This window comes from Periplaneta americana, chromosome 10, assembly GCF_040183065.1.
Source record: "Periplaneta americana isolate PAMFEO1 chromosome 10, P.americana_PAMFEO1_priV1, whole genome shotgun sequence".
In the NCBI taxonomy this organism is placed as follows: Eukaryota; Metazoa; Arthropoda; class Insecta; order Blattodea; family Blattidae; genus Periplaneta; species Periplaneta americana.
In genome coordinates this window covers 170,583,934-170,606,246 of record NC_091126.1, presented here as the reverse complement: position 1 = coordinate 170,606,246, position 22,313 = coordinate 170,583,934, and the positions used below count along the sequence as shown (strand labels likewise).

The 22,313-nt window shown below is 36.4% G+C and overlaps 1 long non-coding RNA gene across 1 annotated transcript in view; it reads right to left on the bottom strand.

Moving 5' to 3' along the window:
- Positions 1–14,818: 14,818 nt before the first annotated feature.
- LOC138707351 (uncharacterized) overlaps positions 14,819–22,313 on the bottom strand; it is a 141,141-nt gene continuing 133,646 nt past the window's right edge. Inside the window, exon 3 of the long non-coding RNA XR_011334190.1 lies at positions 14,819–15,004. This is a non-coding gene — a long non-coding RNA (uncharacterized lncRNA). The remainder of the gene's footprint in view (positions 15,005–22,313) is intronic.

Here is a 22,313-nt window from a genome sequence, read left to right as displayed (position 1 = left end):
GTCATAATTACGAGTATTTACAACGAATATGCTTGGGGTCATAAAGACCCCAGATAAGTAGCATGAACTTCTAGAGCAGCTAAGTTGCGGGAGTTAAGAAGGCAGTGTGTTAATGCAGTTTCATTACAAGTTATGTGAAAAAGATAAGGACCTAAAATATTACAATATTTAAAAAAAAATAGAGGAGGCGCCGGAGTACCAATGTCAACGTTGAATGTTAACGTGTTATTTTACATTATTCTTTCAAAGCATTTTCAAATGTCATAGCTGGAATTGCTGATGAGGCTTCCATGTTTATTTGGTGTACTTACTTACTTACTGGCTTTTAAGGAACCCGAAGGTTCATCTCCTCCCTCACATAAGCCCGCCATTGGTCCCTATCCTGAGCAAGATTAATCCATTCTCTATCATATCCCACCTCCCTCAAATCAATTTTAATATTATCTTCCCATCTATGTCTCGGCCTCCCTAAAGGTCTTTTTACCTCCGGCCTCCCAACTAATACTCTATATGCATTTATGGATTCGCCCATACGTGCTACATGCCCTGCCCATCTCAAAAGTCTGGATTGAATGTTCCTAATTACAGTATGTCAGGTGAAGAATACAATGCGTGCAGGTCTGTGTTGTGTAACTTTCTCCATTCTCCTGTAACTTCATCCCTCTTAGCCCCAAATATTTTCCTAAGCACCTTATTCTCAAACACCCTTAACCTATGTTCCTCTCTCAAAGTAAGAGTCCAAGTTTCACAACCATAAAGAACAACCGGTAATATAACTATTTTATAAATCCTAACTTTCACATTTTTTGACAGCAGACTGGAGGATAAAAGCTTCTCAACCGAATAATAACAGGCATTTGCCATATTTATTCTGTGTTTAATTTCCTCCCGAGTATCATTTATATTTGTTACTGTTGCTCCAAGATATTTGAACTTCTCCACCTCTTCAAAAGGTAAATTTCCAACTTTTATATCTCCATTTTCCACAATATTCTCGTCACGAGACATAATCATATATTTTGTCTTTTCGAGATTTACTTCCAAACCTAGCTTATTTGGTGTACAGTTAATCAAGTAAGTATCTTCGTTTACTAGCTACTACGGACTTCACTGCTATGCATTATGTACCTTTGGACCATGACTTTCGACGTTATATCCGGCTATTTAGTCAACTACGTTCACTTCAGCAGTAAATCTAGCTTTGGGACACGGCTTTAACTCGCTTCGCCTCGTGTGATTGTTGGAGCGATTCTCAAGCATCGTGACTATCAGAATTGATGGGCTATATAAATATCGTACTACAATATCAAATTTCAACATTTTCAATGCACTAACTGTTCCGTTTCACAGCTGTTCAAATAATTACGTCATCTGAAATTCTTATCTAAGAATACGTAATTCTAAGCGGAGGAAGCAAGAGCCATTCACTAACAACTAACACCAATGGCCGACTTAGCACTTTTAATGAGCTGCTATAATTGAAATGTGATTCAATAAGTCAGATGATCTAATACTTCGCCGTGCGTTCAAAGCGACCCGTGGTGGAGGACTGTTCCATTTCATTTCTTCGAGCTATTTAGCTGTTACTGCTAATGGACCATTACGACTCTGGGGGCATGGAATGTCTGTGAGAGGGGCTCACTACTGTTAATCCTAGATGTAGTGTCAATTATGTATTTTCGCTAACCCGCTCCAAGTGGACATAAAACCGGAATTGCAAACAGTTTATACCGGGGGGGGGGTACTACACACAATGAGAGCTATTATAATGTTTCAAAAAGAGAGAGTGATTAGGTATTATGATAATGGTAGTTTAAGGTATATGTACACCCACAAAACGCAAAAAAAAAATGTTAAAAAATTAGAATTTTCAAAATATAGCTATTTTAATAGAGAATTTTCTCCCATTTAATTTGACATAAGAATTTTCGATTTATGCCTTATATTTTTTTTCAGATAAGTCCCATTTTCCAAAATGCTGCGTCATCAGCCACCGTCACTTAGGCTACTTTTGGAGTGATCTTCGTAGCAGTCAATCCCCTCTTCCAGCATTGCTTGTAAAATAAACTTCTTTCTAGTCCCGAAATAGATGCATAGATATCTGGGCATGGTCATTAGGTTGAAAAAACTTTTTTACATAATGAAGTAATTTATAATCTTTTACTGTTAGTCATAAAACTGTAAATTTGTGTGTCAATGATGTTGTACGTCATTTTAATAGGAGTCCAAAAGTAGAAATTACAATTCTGAGGAGGATGGGCATAAACCCTGGGACAAACACCATCGCAGGATTTGTTGCATCAATGGAAATAGGGGCAAAAATGCCAAAAGAAACATTCAGCACCTGAAGTTAAAACAAGGCGGAGGTATTTGAGAGGCAGAAAGAAGCTGAAACTGGACCGATATGAAGCTGCTTAAGTGGTCACATATGATGATGGAGTCTTCTAGGCGCTGAAAGTTTGTGGCTCATTTCCTGTAAATAGTAATTTTATAATATTTAATTCTTTCAAACATGATATCTCAGTCAAATATGGCGATACCAAGAAGATATTGGTGTCATTTTGAAGCTTGAAATGTCACCCAGTGCCTGACAATGAGTAAAATATCATTAATACAATTAATAATTATCTATGGATTTTTACATGATTTATGCAACATAAAATATTATTGTAAGTTACATATATGGTAATATTTAATTAATGTAAATCAAAATAAAAAAGAGCTCTATGTCAGGCACTAAAGAATAGTTTTAGCTATAAAACAATGAAAAAACTGTGGCTCTATCTTGAAAACTTTTTTTTAAATATTTTTATTGGGTTATTTTACGACGCTGTATCAACATCAAGGTTATTTAGCGTCTGAATGATATGAAGATGATAATGCCTGTGAAATGAGTCCGGGGTCCAGCACCGAAAGTTACCCAGCATTGGCTCGTATTGGGTTGAGGGAAAACCCCGGGAAAAACCTCAACCAGATAACTTGCCCCGACAGGGATTCGAACCCGGGCCACCTGGTTTCGCAGCCAGACGCGCTGACTGTTACTCCACAGGTGTGGACTCTTGAAAACTGCATGAGCTATCATGTTTCAAGTTGCATGTCAAAATTATAAACAAAATAATTTTAAAAAACAATTTAGACATAATTTCAAAGGATTTGTTCACTTCATTCTCTTTCTGGTACCATTCTCAATTGTATAAAAAGTTTACAGAGCAAAATTATACAAAACAAATTTTTTTGTATGTAAAGGTGTACATATACCTTAAGGGGAGAGGAAGGTATTTTTTTAAACTTTTTCCTCTTTGGTGTAAAATATTATTTTTTTGTCTGTAGAGAGCTCATAGCTGTAACAACTCAACCAAATATAAATAAAAAAAAATATTTTGGGGCCAGATTAGAAAAAAAATGTACCCAACGTAGGATTTCACTAAAACCGATATATCTAAACCATTTTTAAAGATAGATTCAAACAATTTTTTGCAATGTACTTGCAAAAGCAGGCTCTACAATCTGTCTGTAACAGAATTTTGATATTAGTCCCTACGTTTGTAAAATAAACAATTAAAATTTAACAACACTTTTTTGATTTCCTTTTTCGCAAACAAACGGGCATATTTTAAAAATGAAATCTATTAACAAAATTCTGTTACAGAGAAAAGTTTCCTAACAGTCTAAAGAAAGTGTATTCTAAATTTCACGCATGTATCTTTAATAGTTCAGATATTATATCCATTTTTATCTGGCAATGCAGCAAAAAAAAAAAAAAGAAGAAGTTACCGGAAACAAAGATAAAGGGATCGTGTGTCTTACAAATCCATAGCGCAGGAAGTTTAAAAATGGCGTCTCAACATCTGATACGGGCACAAATACACATAAAATGTTATGCAATGCATTCCACACATATTAAAGAGTATTTTAAAGACTTTTTCTTGAAAATGTAATTTATCGGAAACAACAATGAAAAGGGACGTGTGATTTAAAAATCCATAGCGCAGGTAGTTTAAAAATGACGTCTCAACATCCGCTAAGAACACAAATACCCCAAAATGATATGCAATGCATTCCACACATATTAAAGAGTATTTTAAAGACTCTTTTTTTTAAATGTAATTTACCGGAAACAACAATGAAAAGGGACGTGTGATTTAAAAATCCATAGCGCAGGAAGTTTAAAAATGGCGTCTTAACATCTGATAAGGGCACAAATACCCATAAAATGTTATGCAATACATTCCACACATATTAAAGAGTATTTTAAATACTATTTTTTTTTTGAAAATGTAATTTACCGGAAACAACAATGAAGAGGGACGTGTGATTTAAAAATCGATAGCGCAAGTAGTTTAAAAATGACGTTTCAACATCTGCTAAGGGCATAAATACCCACAAAATGATATGCAATGCATTCCACACATATCACAGAGTATTCTAAAGACATTTTTATTTTGAAAATTTGCTCATTTTTCACCAAAAAATATCGTCCTCTCCCCTTAAAGTACCGGTATCGATTTAAAACGGAAAATTTCAGACATTTTTAAACGGTTGCCTTGCCATTATAAAAGTAAAAGCCACAAAGAGACAAACTCATACGGTTTACGATAGTCTCATGTTAATTCACTTCCTCCAAATACAGAGTTCCTATGCAGACCGGTCCCACTCGAACCTTTACCTAACAAGTAGACAGTGGATGTGGGATGACTCATCGTTGAATGTAGATGCACATTTACTATATGCTACATTTTTTTTTTCATTCAGACCATTGGCTCAACAGGTTTTAAACGTAAACAGACGACGTCAACATGCTACTGTATCTCCGTACAGTCAGAAGGAAAAGAAAAATGACGTACTGTAGCACATACCTCGTCATCATTGATGGAATTACTAGCGTTGCAGTAAACGACGATATATTCTCGTAAGTTGTCGAAGCTGAATCGTCTTCGCCTATTGCTTAAACAGTTTTGTATGGAAAGAATTTCTGAGGAAAACCTCTAAAATGGGGATCACTCAATTTCTTTAGAGGCATATTTGCACTGAGCATCATGTTGCACATGTCTTTGCAAAACGTTTCATTTAGATCCGCACAACTAAATGATGATGATGATGATGATGATGATGATGTTTCCTCAGACTTCATTTCAACGCATTTTCTGTAAGATGTTCTGTTGCAATGTTTATCTATAGCCTGAGTTGTTCTGGTTTTTATTTCAATTTTACATACATTAGACATGATATTGTCTTCGTTAATACATAAAATGTCACCACAGTGTAGTATATACAGACACGAAGCTCAATACGTAGTAAATATGCATACATTAGATAGGTGCTCACCACTAGCATCGCTAATATCGCTTCATTACAGACAATGCAAAAGAGTATCGGCACAGTCTATTGTTTCTAGCACCCTCAAAACTCAAGCTTCGTGACTGTATATAGTAGACTGTGATGTCACTCCTATGCACTTCGTATTGCACTTCGTATCTCTGAGCGAATTGAACGTTTTGTCTATGACATTATGAATGGATCAGCACAACACTATTCAACGAGTACTAAATACTTGAGCAGGATAACACAAATGCACACATTGCGTTGCAATATTACTGTGAACGGACCGGGGTTCCTTCGTTCTGTCCGCAGCTGTACTCGCCAGGTACACAAAAGACGGACGGCGCGGCACGTGCCATATACTCCGATTCGAAACAACTTTACTTTTCCTTAAGTCATCCCGCATACACTGTCTGCTAATAAGATTTGTTGTCAAACAGCGAGCGGTCGTACTCGGCCTAGGAACAGGTGCACGCTTCCCTACGCAGATCCATCCCACTCCACACTTAACGCTTAGCTCCATCGGGACAAGCGTTCCTCACTATAGTCATTAAGCCAACTACCAGGCACGGTCTGCATAGGAACTCTCTGTATTATTCAAGAGACATAATATGCAAATGAAGATAAATTTGTTTTCTGGATTGCAAAATAGGACATTATGCAACGAGCCTATAATGGTAGTAATTAAGACGCGAGTATGTTTATTAAACGAGCGCGAGTTTCATAATTTTCATACGAGCTTCTTAATTACCATTATAGTCAAGTTTCATAAGACTTTTTATGCTCGACCATATTTATAACTTGAAATTATTCATAAGTATTCATGTTATTCTTAACTGAGTGAGGAGCGGAACTGACCTTGTGCAATACCTCGTAAATTGTGAGATGTGCGCAGACGCGAAAGAATTGATTTTTTTCCGAGAAACAAATGTCGACCTTGATTAGAGACTCTAGTCTTTCGATTGCATATCCGAGAATAATCGATACTTGCGCTTTCATATTGCTACAATGGTATTTTCTGATGGTGGAACACCTGTACTTTAATGAATAGGTGTATTTTAATGAGGTCCATTAAAGGGCTGCTACCAGGTGTATAATTACTACATTTCGGCATGGTCGAGCATAAAAATACATAATATATACCTAATAAAGTGAGTTATCTTACTTCTTTCTCTGAAGAATACGAAATCCATAATGTAGGCATTAATAATGCAAGAAACTAGCATTCTTTACCATTCAGATACTTCCAATAAAGTTTCAGATGTATAAAATTCCACTTTAGAGCACTCTCAGAATTCGTATTGCAAATAAGTATTATAATATATATTTTTTTCTTGGTAATCACACAAGTCAAATCGACGAGCGCAGACAAAAGATGGATCCAAGAGCATTATATATTATCTCTCCTGAGTGGGTCGTTTACCCGTGCAGATCGAGTAGTCTATTGTGATTATTATTTTATTTTGAAGGCGGCAAATCCAAGTGATGATTTGGTCGGAAATCAACACCTGAGGACACAAGAAACTGCTCTGATAATTTCTCTGAAACATGTTTCCATTAAAATGAAGATTAATTCCAGTTATTGTTTTATCATACATCATGTACTAAAGCACGAAGTAAATCACGTAGTTTGATCTGGAATGAAAGCCACTTTTTTTTGGTTACCTCAAAAGAAGTTTTATTAATTTTTACTACACCCTATATTTTAAAATTATGGTTTATTTAACGACGCTCGCAACTGCAGAGGTTATATCACCGTCGCCGGTGTGCCGGAATTTTGTCCCGCAGGAGTTCTTTTAATGCCAGCAAATCTACTGACATGAGCCTGTCGCATATAAACACACTTACATGCCATCGACCTGGGCGGGATCGAACCCGCAACCTCGAAGGCCAGCTCTATACCAACTACGCTACCGAGGCCGACTCCTATAAATATTTTTTTTTTTATGTTTACCATATTCGGATAAATTCACTCGAAAATAAGAAATACAAACAGGTCTTATAATCATTTATGGGCAATCGCTGTGCACAGGGACAGACAGATAAATGTCCAAAAACCAATTTTTCAGCACCAGTGACGCTGAAACTGATGAAATGAGCTTTCTATAACATTGCAACATTCTGTGTCTATTCTTTTAGTACAGTGTCTTCAAATAGACGTTCATCCGTGAGTGTGCGGTCGCGCGTGACGGTGGCGGCTGGAAGCTCGCTGTTTGCCGGCAGAGTCGGGTATTCGTTATTCACAGCCCCTTAAGTCAAGCGCATATCGATGGCCTAGATGTAATACCATGTCTGTGATTTTTCCAAAATTTTCAGGGCAGACACAAAACTGTTTATTATTTACACATTTTATCTATTTGAACTACAGAAAAGCACAATAATAAGTAAGAATACTACATTCTTACTGATTATTGTGCTTTTCAGCGGTTCAAATAGTTAGAATGTATAAATAATCAACAGTTTTACGTATCTCCTAAAAATTTTGAAAAATCACAGACATGGTATTACATCTAGGCCATCGACATATTGCTCACGTAAATTACAACTACAGTAGCCGCCTACCAGAGTGCTGCATTGGAGTTAAATCACTCGCTTGAACTCGGTCGAGTGTCGCACCCTCGAGTGAGATACCATCGGTCGTGATACGCTCGTAATAAATAGAAGAACAGTACAAGGTCATCTCACCGACATGTCTTATCTTGTATGGAAGGCGACAGATAAGATACAATTATGTTTTGCTCACACGGTAAAAATAAGGCTTTATTTTCTGCGTTCATGACAAACGTTTAATGGAACAGTCAATGGAACGTACCAAAACAGGAACATGAAGTTATAAATAAAATAGTCTGAAAAACTTCGATATACAGTTATTATTGCTAATTAATAATTATTCAATATTTGATTTACCACATATATAATATGATAGGTCCATACATAGTGTTCCGCCTATATACTGCGACAATGTAGAAACATTTTACAAAATATTATTGATATAGCAGTAGATTAATAACAATATTAGTACAGAGATAACGTCACGGAAAATATAATAAAATGAATAATCATGCTGCACAACTGTTACAGACGCAAAGATTGATACACTAATTATTAGAGATTATTATTATTATTATTATTATTATTATTATTATTATTACTAGAAAACTTGATACAGTTCTTGCATTATCGTGATTGTGTTCTCCGTTTATAATAATTACATTTACATCCAATAACGCCTATCAGATTTGGCAAAAACAAAATCACTCCAGTGTGGAAAAAAAAAAGCATTTACGTACAACATTTATATTACATTTTAAAGCAAGTTTTGTAGTAGTACTATGGAGAGGTTAGTTAAACACTGCAAAGTTTTGAAATGATAGACATCTATGATGTTACTACACAGTTCATCACTGTAACAAGAACGAATTTCTAACGCTTGGCTTAAACCGTTCGAGAATTTATCGCTCGTGACAATTTTACCCATCATGCATGTGCGCTACCTATCGGATTATACTATGAACTACTTGGCGCTCGAGCGAAAACGTCCGATGCAGACCTCTGCCGCCTACCTTTGTCATAGATGATGCTGGAACTGATGTCCCTGGATCGCCACCCATCTCTGACACCTTTTATGAAAATTTGGATTAACACGATTTAGTTCTGAAATTGCTGCAATTTCTCTTCTTACACAGTACTGTCTTCCAGTTCTTCCAACGTATGTGAGTTATTCCGATACACTTTTTTTATTTGTTTCTGAAGTTCCCCTATAAAAACAAATCGCATACAAGAATATCCACAATAAGATCTGCAAATTAATATGTTTAGTAGAAAACAGCAACGTACCACTTTATTTGTTTAGGAATTGTAGCCATATGATAATGTGAATAGAGTAAATTTCTGTAATTGACTATTGGATAATATTAATAATTAATATTTCAATACAGAAATTTCAATGTAATATTAAAATGGATTTCGAGTGAGATATTGCTACACAAATTTCTCTACACAACATGTCAGTGCCGATATAAAACTTTAAGTATTGTTAAAATGTACAACGAACCTTAAGATTCCCTTAATGATACAGACTTCTAATATCTGTAGTTGCATACAGTAATATATTTTGCACAACGAGAGTCAGAATGTATTTTTTAAAATCCTTACTTTTCCTTTTCCTTTTTGCGAAATATCACCATAAGTAAGGAAATTATTACGCCGAAATTTAAGAGTTTTATGCACCGTAAAATGGGATTTCTAATGATGAATTAAACAAACCTAACCTGCATAACCACAAACTCACTTAGTTGCAAGGTATCACTGTTTCTTTTAAGAACGCGGCTTGAGAAAGTCGGCACACCTGTGATCGTGGCAGCGAGACAGGGAGCCAAAAATTTGTGAACGATTGCCAGCGGCATATGTTTTTCCTATTAACAGTGAAATATTTCGATGTTATCCAGCATAGTGTAAAAATAAAACTTATTTATCTTCTACCACTGGAATAATAACATTTAACTAACTATACTTCAATATTAGTTGCTGTATGTCCGTAATTTTATTCCACCTGCTCAAGGAGCGATTAGAGCTGCTATGATTTGAGACAAATTATTGACTAAGACCACACCGTACATGAGCCTGGCTCTTACGGTAGTGTCTAGAAACATTTTTGTTTTATAATAGTACATTATGCAACGAGCCTATAATGATAGTAATTAAGAGTCGAGTATGTTTGTTTATGAAAAGAGCGCAAGTGAGTTTCATAATTTTCATACGAGCGTCTTAATTACCATTATAGGCAAGTTTCATACGACTTTTTATGCTCGACCATATTTCTAACTTGAAATTATTCAGAACTATTCATTTTATTTGTATCCGACAGAAGATCGGAAGTGACCTTGTTCATAGCTCGTGAATTGTGAGATGTGCACAGACGCGAAAGTATTGATTTTTTTCGAGGAACAATAATGTCATTGACCTTGATGTAATGTAAAGAATAACATGAACTAATTTTGATATAATCTGGAAATTGATTTAGAATTGAAAAACGAGATGACAAATTGAATTTATTTGAATATTATTTACAATTAACGCTAATTATTATAGTAACAGAACATAACCTTCTGCGACAGTATTGGATTTCCAGCCTCCGTGACGTTTCCCTCGTTGTCTTTCGATTGCATATCCGAAAATAATCGAAATCCTGAACTTTAATGAATAGGTGTACTTTAATGACATGCATTAAAGGACTGCTACCAGGTGTATAATTACTACATTTCGGCATGGTCGAGCATAAATGTAATTTGTACTCACTAGCTAGCTAGTTAAACAAAATAAAAGAAAACAACACAAAACAAAGCAAAAGAAAGACAAAACAAAAAGAAAAACAAAACAAAACAAAACAAATAAATAAATCCAGTGTATTGTGTACACAGCCTCTGAGAAGAAGATATTTCATTACAGAAACTCAAAATCTAAATTTGTACTCTGCAGATAATACACAAAAACCAGTAGGGAAGGCGGCCAGTCTCTTGGTATAGTGATTAGCGAGGCTGAGTCTTAACCAGAAGGTTTGGGTTCAATTCTCCATTCTACCAAGGTATTTTTCCTTGGTTAGGAATTTTTTCTCGGTATGTGACAAAACCTTAAGCACAAAAACTAAAATACAGGCACTGGAGACCTGCGATTATCCTGTACTATTTTATGGGTGCCAAACATGGTCGCTAACAGGGAAACACAGGACCAAACTACAAACGTGTCAAAGGAAAATGATGCGCAAAATTATGGCCGTATCACTGAAGGAGAAAATTCCAAATGCGATACTCTACCAACTGGCAGATACACAGGACATCACACATGCAGCAATTACATCCAAACGGAAATGGGGTGGACACGTGGCCAGGCTACCAGGCGACAGATGGACATACCGAGCTACCATGTGGGACCCCCGCATAGGAAGGAGACTTCAGGGCAAAGCTCGGCGCAGATGGGCAGACTTCTTCAGAGAACAGGCAGGTCAACAATGGTCCAGAGAGGCAAGAGACAGAAGAAAGTGGAAACTACTCGAGGGACATTTGTGCATAGACAGGAAGTTGTGAAAGGCAGTGAGAGAATCATTGTTAAAGAAATTCAAGTTCCTAGAATTAAATATCACGTCTAACGTGAACTAGCTCATCACGTTAGGTAAATAGAGCTTTCCTTTATTTAAGGAGGCCTTTGCTTTTCGTGGGACACAATAGGTTATCTTTATCTTTATCTTATGTATGGCCGGAGTGTTCGTGTTGTCCATAGGTTTAAGTTAGATTTAGGTAGGTATAAGTGTTAGGAGGGCATTGCAGTACCCTTCCAAAATCTGTCAATATTCCCTCAAGGGTTCACCTGGGGTAGCGACCAGATGGACTTATAAGCAAGAGAGATAGTTTCTGTTTGTTAACTTTTTACCACCACGACTGCTGTGCATGTAACATGAATGCAAGCTTTCCAATCAGAAACACCTCCCCGATAGGCAACCCAGCCAACAGATATGTCAGAAGGTTGTACTTCTGCAGGAGGATAACACGGGCGCATTATTTATAATGGTACGTTTTCGGCCACTAGTTTCTCACGAAAAATTGTACCTTCTGACCCTTTTATAGTCAATAGAAGTTAGTAACAAAGCCATACGAATACTCTTTATATATCTGTAATGGCATTCTAAGTGGTTCCATTCCAAGCAAATTCATCCACCGCTGTTTAGTAACGGATAGCATGAATAGCCGTGAAACGAACGGTTTTTTTGTCGGTTATTTTATGACGCTGTATCAACATCTTAGGTTATTTAGCGTCTGAATGAAATGAAGGTGATAATGTCTGAGAAATGAGTTCGAGGTCCAGAACCGATAGTTGCACAGCATTTGCTCATATTAGGTCGAGGGAAAATCCCGGTAAAAACCTCAACCAGGTAGTAACTTGCCCCGACCGGGATTCGAACCTGGGCCACTCGGTTTCGCGGTCAGACGCTCTAACCGCTACTCCACAGGTGTGGACGAAACGAACTGGTCCGAGTTCAAATGATGGTTACCTCTTTATTTGTTTTTTTGTTCTTTTGTCTTTTTTTCGAATTTTTCTTCCTCAACCATTTGAAGTAGAATTGCTGGATAACTTTCGGCTTTAGACTTCGGACTCATTTCGCCGTCGTTAATTTTAACTTCATCTGCAATAATTCCAGGTCGACTGAGATATCCACCAGAGATGGTGCCGTGGTCCGCCTACGGGTGATATCTCTCTGGAGGAGTCGAAGGTGCTTTCACACTGGACTACGACAGACCAGGGATCTGATAGTTCTGTGAAACTCCCTCGGACAGATGGCGCCGTGATAGATCGCAGTATCTATGGTACTATGATCATGAGACCAATATAGGATGCAGCAGGACGTAGTGCATGATTTGTTTTCTAATTGTTTTTTTGTTATATATGGGTGCGCATAATACCCATTACTTTTGTTCTATCAGCAGAAATTTTAAGATTATATTTTTTGAAATAGGTGTTGGATTTTTTAATTGATTACTTAACGACGCTGTATCAACTACGAGGTTATTTAGTGTCGATGAGATTGGTGATAGTGGGATGGTATTTGGCGAGATGAGGCCGAGGATTCGCTATAGATTACCTGGAATTGAATTTACGGTTGGGGAAAACCTAGAAAAATACCCAACCAGGTAATCAGCCCAAGCGGGGATCCAACCCGCCCCCAACCGCAACTTCAGACCGGCAGGCAAGCGCCTTAACCGACTGATCCAGCCGGTGGCTGTATTGGATTTATTTTTTGTAAATTATCTATAAAGTAATATAATATTTTCTACTGTTAAAAGGTCTTCCTAGCAATAAGAAGTAAAAAATAAATGTCAACTGAAAAACTAAAGTACTCACTGTTTATTTATAAATATTCAGAAGAGTCTTCCAAAGGTATTTTTAGCTCTAAAATATATTAGAACATTTGGAGGTTGTCTTAAAATATCTGTTTCTTTTTTAACTATAAATGTAGACTAATATGTCACACATTCCAAGCTACATGAACATCCCACAAGTTTGTAGTAAGAAAAAAACTCTATTACTTTCGGAATATAAAGTATTATGCTTTCACGTGTTAATTAACTATATTACCTTCTTGACTAGTTTCGGTTTGGGGGCCATCATCAGAACTGGGTGGTCTTTGCGCCTTCTGATTCCTATTCTCCTTCTCCAGTTGTTCATACTTATAAAACCATGTCTTGTTTCCAAGACCTCCCCTTCCGACATTTGTCGTTATCGTGGAATAAATTCATATGAAATTGGGAAACATTACGCCATTGATTAATACGTCCACTACATGAAACGTACTATTTTAACTGTGGGGATATTGATTTTCACAATTGAAATAATTTTCAGATGCAATTTCACGCTCATTGGCACTAAAACAGAATCACTCTGGTAGTGACATGGAAAAGAAGCAATTAAATGATACAATATAAAATATGTCCAGCTAGTTCTTCCCAACTAAGCGATTCCGGGTTTGATTTCCGCCGTTCACAATGACAATTTTATTTCTTTTTTAAATACTTTGACTATCAGTTTTGTTTATTTTGTTGTAGAGAATTTCCATGTAACTTTGATCAAATGGACACACATTATTTAAAAAAGAAATATTTTCTTGAGAAACCGCTGATTTTTTGTAATAAAATAATAATAATTTTAAAATTAAAATTAAAACATTCATTTATGTTTAGAGTTTTAAATTTTAATTACGGTATGTCAAATATTTCTTGAGGGAACTGCACCAAAATAAGGACAAGTAAAACAGAAAATATGAATTAAGGCAAGGAAAAAGTTTTTTTTTTCAAAAATAAATCTTTGTCGTGGGTTTTACGTCACAGACATAGACAACATCTTTTCGTTTGACACCAAAATCAGGTCTCTGGTACATAGGAAACGCGACATATAGGCCTACTGCCAGTAAATTTTCGCGCCGCCCAAAATGGCCGCCAGTCGCCGCGGGCCTCCACCAAGTTCATGCTCGCATCGTAGTAGTATACCTCCTCGAACGAGATTTAGTGATATTAAAGTATATTGGTTTAAAATATTTTCTAAGTACTGAGCAATCGGATTAGATCTCTAACAATTCAGTGTTTTTTAACATCCGTAGACTAATACCATACTCTAACTCTGTTCCGTCCAACTACAAAAATGATTCAGACATGATATGATACTACGATAATTAAGTAATGACGAAATAAGGATTGTAAGGAAAATTGATGTAGTCAAGAAATACAGGGTGATTTAGGATCTCTACACCAAACTGAGAGATGGTAGGTCACGTATGGAGTACAATATTTTGTCAGACAACCTATTTTCTCCGTCGCATCGTTTAGGAGAGGCGCGAGCTTAACTTATGGCGAAATGAATTACTTAATTTACTTCCACAGACCTATAATTAAATTCCATACAGCTTATAACAGGTAATAATGTACAGTTTACAATTCTAGACACCTACCGTTTATAGCAGGTGTTCAGAGTGTCCATCTTGAACCGCATTGCATTCAAGTCGCCGTCGCAACATTGACTGTCGAACTCTCTCCAACATATACGGCCTCTGGCGAAGTCGGCCATTGGCAGCATGTATCCGAACAATCAAGTCCTATCCGGTGTCAACTTTGGTAGTGTACACGATACTCTTCACATGTCCCTAAAGAAAAAAAATGGGCGTTAAGTCGGGTGATAACACTGGCCATGCAACGGGTCCTCCTCTTCCTATCCATCGCTCACCGTATGTGTTGTTGAGGCAAGTGAGATGGGGCGAGACTCCATCGTGCTCGGTTCAAGATTGTAAACATTGCAATACATTTTAAACAGATGTATATATCTCGTAAAATACACGTCGGAAGAAAATGATTGAATGACGAAAAATGATGACGAGACATATCATCCCTCCGAGTTTGGTCCTCAGCAGAGGTCTGCATCGGACGTTTTCGCTCGAGCGCCAAGTAGTTCATAGCATAATCCGGTAGGTAGCGCACATGCATGATGGGTAAAATTGTCACGAGCGATAAATCCTCGAACGGTATAAGCCGAGTGTTAGACATTCGTTCTTGTTACAGTGATGAACTGTGTAGTAACATCATAGATGTTTATCATTTCAGAACTTTGCACTGTTTAAGGGGAGGCAGAGGTGAAATTTTCGAACAAAACTGAAGAAAAAACGAAAATTTGTTTTTTTCCATTTTTATTATATTTATTTTCATATTCCGATGTAAGTTTTTGATTTTGTGCCCTTTAAAATTGTGAAATTAAAACCAAGATAACTGTATTACTATATTATTCCCATAATAAACTAATACTTATCATTATTTATATACCTTCTCTGAACACACAAATAAAAAGAAATATTGAACATTTCTTACAATATGGTGCATGGAGCATTTTATATCAAACGATATAAAGTTTTATAAAATTATTAATATTTACAGAACTATTGTACTTAGAAAGTTGAAACTTGGTATGTCCATTACTAATAACATACTTAGTATCCATGATCAATTTCAAACAAATCGGATAAATTTTGTGGATTTTCAAATATTCATCTCTGCCTCCCCTTAACTAACCTCTCCATAGTACAACTACAAAACTTGATTTAAAATGTAATATAAATGTTGTAGGTAAATGTTTTTTTTTTCCACACAGAAGTGATTTTGTTTTTTCCACATCTGATAGATGTTACTGGATGTAAATGCAATTATTATAAACGGAGAACACAATCACGATAATGCAAGAACTATATCAAGTTTTCTAGTAGCCTAATAATAATAATAATAATAATAATAATAATAATAATAATAATAATAATAATAATAATAATAATCTCTAATAATTAGTGTATCAATATTTGCGTCTGTAAGAGTTGTGCTGCATGATTAATCGTTTTATTATATTTTCTATGACGTTATCTCTGTACTAATATTGTTATTAATCTACTGCTATATCAATAATACTTTGTAAAACTTTTCTACATTGTCGCAGTATATAGGCGGAACTCTATCATATTATATATGTGGTAAATCAAATATAGAATAATTATTAATTAGCAATAATAACTATATATCGAAGTTTTTCATACTATTTTATTTACTGTATAACTTCATGTTCCTGTTTTGGTACGTTCCATTGACTGTTCCATTAAACTTTTGTCATAAACGCAGAAAATAAAGCCTTATTTTTACCGTGTGAGCAAAACATATGTGTATCTTATCTGTCGCCTTCCATACAAGATAAGACATGTCGGTGAGATGGCCTTGTACTGTGCTTCTATTTATTACGAGCGTATCACGACCGATCGTATCTCACTCGAGGGTGCGACACTCGACCGAGTTCAAGCGAGCGATTTAACTCCAATGCAGCACTTTGGTGCTCAGGTCTTGAATCACCCTGTATCTATCACGCAGCAGCCATGTCCATCAAAAGTCACAATCTCGTCGCAATCGAACCCTCATCGTCTTTGATAAGAAGTCGTCATCTAAGCAAACTTACTTTAGTTTGTCTCTTCGTATGCTTTGTTAGAAAGCGTTGCTTAATTTTCTTTCCAGTGCGATATCTGAGGGCAAGTATGTCTGTGGATGAATAGTGGGGATTTCTGAACTACCGGTTTAATGTAGAAGGGAAATCAGAAACGAGGCTTGGATCCCAGGGGACTTGGGGAGTCGGGAACCCAACTTGCTGACACAGCACCACACGAGTTCGCGGCAGGGCTCCTCAGGGACGGAGCACCGCCAAATTGACATTAACTTCCCGAGATACAAGTCTGCGTCAACGCGGCCCAGAGAGTGCTGCTCAAAATGGCGGCGAATTGACAGTTCGTGTCCCTGCACGCACAGAAAAGAAAGAGCCGAGTTCTGTGTCCAGGCACGTAGGTTCGATGGTTTAACCACAGTCTACTATATACAGCCACGAAGCTTGAGTTTTGAGGGTGCTGGAAACAATAGACTGTGATGGTACTATTTTGCATTGCCTGTAATGAGGAGATATTAGCGATCCTAGTGGTGAGCAACTACCTAATGTTTGCATATTTACTACGTATTGAGCTTCGCGACTGTATATAGTAGACTGTGGTTTAACCCAGCCGTGGCGAAAATGTAGTTGTGCGCCGAGCCACTGTGTAACCTGCAACGTGCATAGCACCTATGGAGGGAGGCGGACACGCGAAGGGGAAGTGAAGCAACTGTCTAACTTATTAGCGGATTTTCATTTTCCTTACGTCAAGCGCTTAAATATAATTTTATACAATACAAGGCTACAAACTAATGTTTAGTACGTGTAACGAAGAAAGGAATGAACAATAAATGCAGGATATCACAACCTAAAATTAACTGTCTTCAGAATATCTCTGCGACAAAGTTTCAAAATCAGGAATTATGTCACTTACTGCCAGTCGTAGATGATCACGATCTGATCTATCTGTCATGATCTAAATTTTGTTTTTACTATTTTCATTGTTGAAAATTATTATTCACAAACGTAAGTTGTAGCGAACATGGCTTCAACAGAGCAAGCGAAAGAACGAAGCTTCGGATATTTATTTTTTGGCAAAGATTTGAAAGTTCAAAATTTGTCAAGTCCTTACACTAGCTTTCATTTGACATCACATAGTAAATTAGTGAGTTCAAATTGAACAGCTAACCGCATTATTCGTACATCTGCTGAAAAAGGGTCGACGTACAGAGATGATGATAATGATATTATTATTATTATTATTATTATTATTATTATTATTATTATTATTATTATTATTATTATTATTATGTATTGTGGGTCCCTATCACCACGGCATGGCGCGTCCTCAGGTTGCGGATAGAGGAGACGGCCTCCAGATATGGAGGGTAGCTGCGAATATATTGAATAAGCAGTCGTGGACAGCCGATAAGGGGTGGTCCTCCAGCTTGGGGGTTGGGCGAAGGGCTAACAACCCATCACCGTAAAAAACAGCTTGTTACGTATCCCTATAATAAGCCTCGGAATAGGACTGATTCTCTGGCACGACCACAACAAAGGAATAAGGTTTTGAGATTTGAGGTTAAGGGTGTTTGAGAATAAGATGCTTAGGAAAATATTTGGGGCTAAAAGGGATGATGTTACAGGAGAATGGAGAAAGTTACACAACACAGAACTGCACGCATTGTATTCTTCACCTGACATAATTAGGAACATTAAATCCAGACGTTTGAGATGGGCAGGGCATGTAGCACCTATGGGCGAATCCAAAAATGCATATAGAGTGTTAGTTGGGAGACCGGAGGGAAAAAGACCTTTAGGGAGGCCGAGACGTAGATGGGAGGATAATATTAAAATGGATTTGAGGGAGGTGGGGTATGATGATAGAGACTGGATTAATCTTGCACAGGATAGGGACCGCTGGCGGGCTTATGTGAGGGCGGCAATGAACCTTCGGGTTCCTTAAAAGCCATTTGTAAGTAAGTAAGTAATTATTATTATTATTATTATTATTATTATTATTATTATTATTATTATTATTATTATTAACACCTAACTTTTAATGTTTCATGAGAATCATGTAGTATAATGCCGTTTTATGTTATACAACCGTTTTCCTCGTAATACTTGGTGAACAAATCATACATTCAATATTATCATCATATTTACAGCAAAAAAATGCGTCCTCCCATCCTACTTGGAACTTTCGTACATGGTTTCGAGAGAGACATATGCCACTCGCAGGCCAGGGACAAATACAAATGGAACGGAGTTTGACTCCATTGAGTGAGAGGGTGGGGGTTGGGGGAGGTTAGAGGCAAGAGAAATGCATAGCTCTCACTGCGAGCCACAATGTACTCGCGAGTCGCATTCTCGCCACGGCTGTTTAACCTATGTATGTATATAATTTCTTTCTTAGGGTTTAAAATAAATCCATAATACACGTGGAGGAAAGATCATCTCCAATCTACAGCTAATGACAGATCATCCTACAGCGAGTATTTCGACCCTAATCTTCCCCCTCAAGAGTGTTATACAATTTTGCCCTCCTGAGATGACTAGACGTAGGAATAAGGACATGAGTCATTGCATTATCCCAGTCAATTCCACAGAAGCAGTGAATTGGGTGAAGCTGGGGGACATTATTGGAACTGCTTGGCACATCAATTTTATTTTATTTTATTGGGTTACTTTACGACGCTGTATCAACATCTCAGGTTATTTAGCGTCTGAATGAAATGAAGGTGATAATGCCGGTGAAATGAGTCCGGGGTCCAACACCGAAAGTTACCCAGCATTTGCTCGTATTGGGTTGAGGGAAAACCCCGGAAAAAACCTCAACCAGGTAACTTGCCCCGACCGGGAATCGAACCCGGGCCACCTGGTTTCGCGGCCAGACGCGCTGACCGTTACTCCACAGGTGTGGACTTGGCACATCAATGAGGATACTAAAATGCAGTTCCTTTACTAATTTATCACACCTTTTTTTTTCTGTTGGAACAAAATTAAATTATACGAAACTACTATGAGATTGTAAATAATAATAATAATAATAATAATAATAATAATAATAATAATAATAATAATAATAAATATAATAAAAATAAAATTATAATGATAATAATAAATATAATAATAAAAATAATAAAAATATAATAATAATAATAATAATAATAATAATAATAATAATAATAATGTTTATTGTCATCAAAACGATATAAAATCTGCCTACCATCCATTATTGGCAGTCCCATATTTCTGAATTCCAGACACTCGCCTTAATCTCTTATTCATCTGTCGTAAAAAATCTTGGCTTCTTTTTCGATAATAATCTAAATTGAAATTTTCAAGTTAAAGAAACGATAAAGAAAATCTGTTCCTCCATTCACTGTTTGAGTCGCTTAAGAAACTTCTTGCCCCAGCAACTAAAACGTACCCTAGTACAAACCCTAGTAATGCCGCATTTCGATTATTGTGACGTTTTGTTAAGTGACCTAAGTTCTGAACTGTCAGTCAAGTTACAGCGAGCTCAGAATATGTGCGTCAGATACGTGTGCAACATTCGACGATATGATCACATATCACCGTCCTTCGCAAGTCTTTCGTGGCTCCGACTTAAAGAACGTAGAACTTTACACTCTTTGTCTTTACTCTTTCGAATTCTGCACACTTCAACACCAAATTACCTTTCGTCTCGTTTCTCTTATCTATACTCTAACCACGACGTAAATACCAGATCACTTATCTGTGGCACGTTAAGTATAACTCTTCATAGAACATCTCGTTATTCATCATCTTTTACAGTACCCACCTCGCGACAATGGAATTCCCTGTCACAAATTATTAGGGGCTGCAAGACAATAAACACTTTTAAAAACAGCTTAAAAGATAAAATTCTTAGCATTTCACTCCAATCATACTGACTTAAACTATCACTGTCTACATTGTTACTCCTTCCTTTAGACATGCATCCTGATAGCGCTGTATTTTCAAAATTGTCTCATAATAATCTTTTTCTATTATCTAACATTATTTGAAATATATTAACATTCTATGTATTTTAGCTTAATTCTGCTACATAGTTTGTATTTCAGTGTTTAATTAATAGTTCATAGTATTTTGTTGTTTAATTCGTAAATAACTCTTGTATACATGTAGCTCTTATCTAAATCAAATTGTTGAATTCTTTGTAAGTTCAAACATATATATGTATACTTTTTGCTGGTTGAGTGGAAGAGAAGGCCTTACGGCCTTAACTCTGCCAGCTATAATAAATCAATATTATTATTATTATTATTATTATTAATGATTAGTTTATTATTAGCATATTTTTATTCTATTCCTCTTAGTTAACCCTTGTGACTTAAAATTAAGGCGTTATCGTAATAATGGTACACTTCCATTTACATTTTGAGATATTAAGTCTTAAAGTTAAATAATGTGTACAGAGAATTCAGGACGTGAGATATTTGAAGAATAATAGTTCATGACTTCTTGTCAGGGATTAAGCTGTCTTCCTACGTATGGGGTTTATGAATATTGTGTGAGATATGTCTAACAAAGCGGGGGAAATTGAAGATATATCACTATTGAAATAAAAAATTTCAACGTATGATTGATAAATTGAAGGCAACTCTTTGGATTGTACCAGAATAATGCTTTTATGGCATGCCATTTACCTCAAGCTATTTTATAATTTGGATCAAGATCTTGATCATCAGTATCATCGGAGTCATTCAGAATCACTTTAGAATCATTCATTTTGATTTAGCATGGAACACAGTTGAGTTAGTAAATAAATAATTTTCTTTTAGGATTATCTAAGACCCTGTATTATGGTGCACTCTGTTGACAAGAGAAGGAAGTTGGATTTATACCACTTTCATAATAAAACTCTGTTAAGAGGGAAGTATTGTATGATATTCTTATTGAATTTGGTATTCCCAAGAAACTAGTTCGATTAATTAAAATGTGTCTCAGTGAAACATACAGCAGAGTCCGTATAGGTCAGTTTCTATCTGATGCTTTTCCAATTCACTGCGGGCTATAGCAGGGAGATGCACTATCACCTTTACTTTTTAACTTCGCTCAAGAATATGCCATTAGGAAAGTTCAGGATAACAGGCAGGGTTTGGAATTGAACGGGTTACATCAGCTTCTTGTCTATGCAGATGACGTGAATATGTTAGGAGAAAATACACAAACGGTTAGGGAAAACACGGAAATTTTACCTTAAGCAAGTAAAGAAATTGGTTTGGAAGTAAATCCCGAAAAGACAAAGTATATGATTATGTCTCGTGACCAGAATATTGTACGAAATGGAAATATAAAAATTGGAGATTTATCCTTCGAAGAGGTGGAAAAATTCAAATATCTTGAAGCAACAGTAACAAATATAAATGACACTCGGGAGGAAATTAAACGCAGAATAAATATGGGAAATGCGTGTTATTATTCGGTTGAGAAGCTCTTATCATCCAGTCTGCTGTCCAAAATTCTGAAAGTTAGAATTT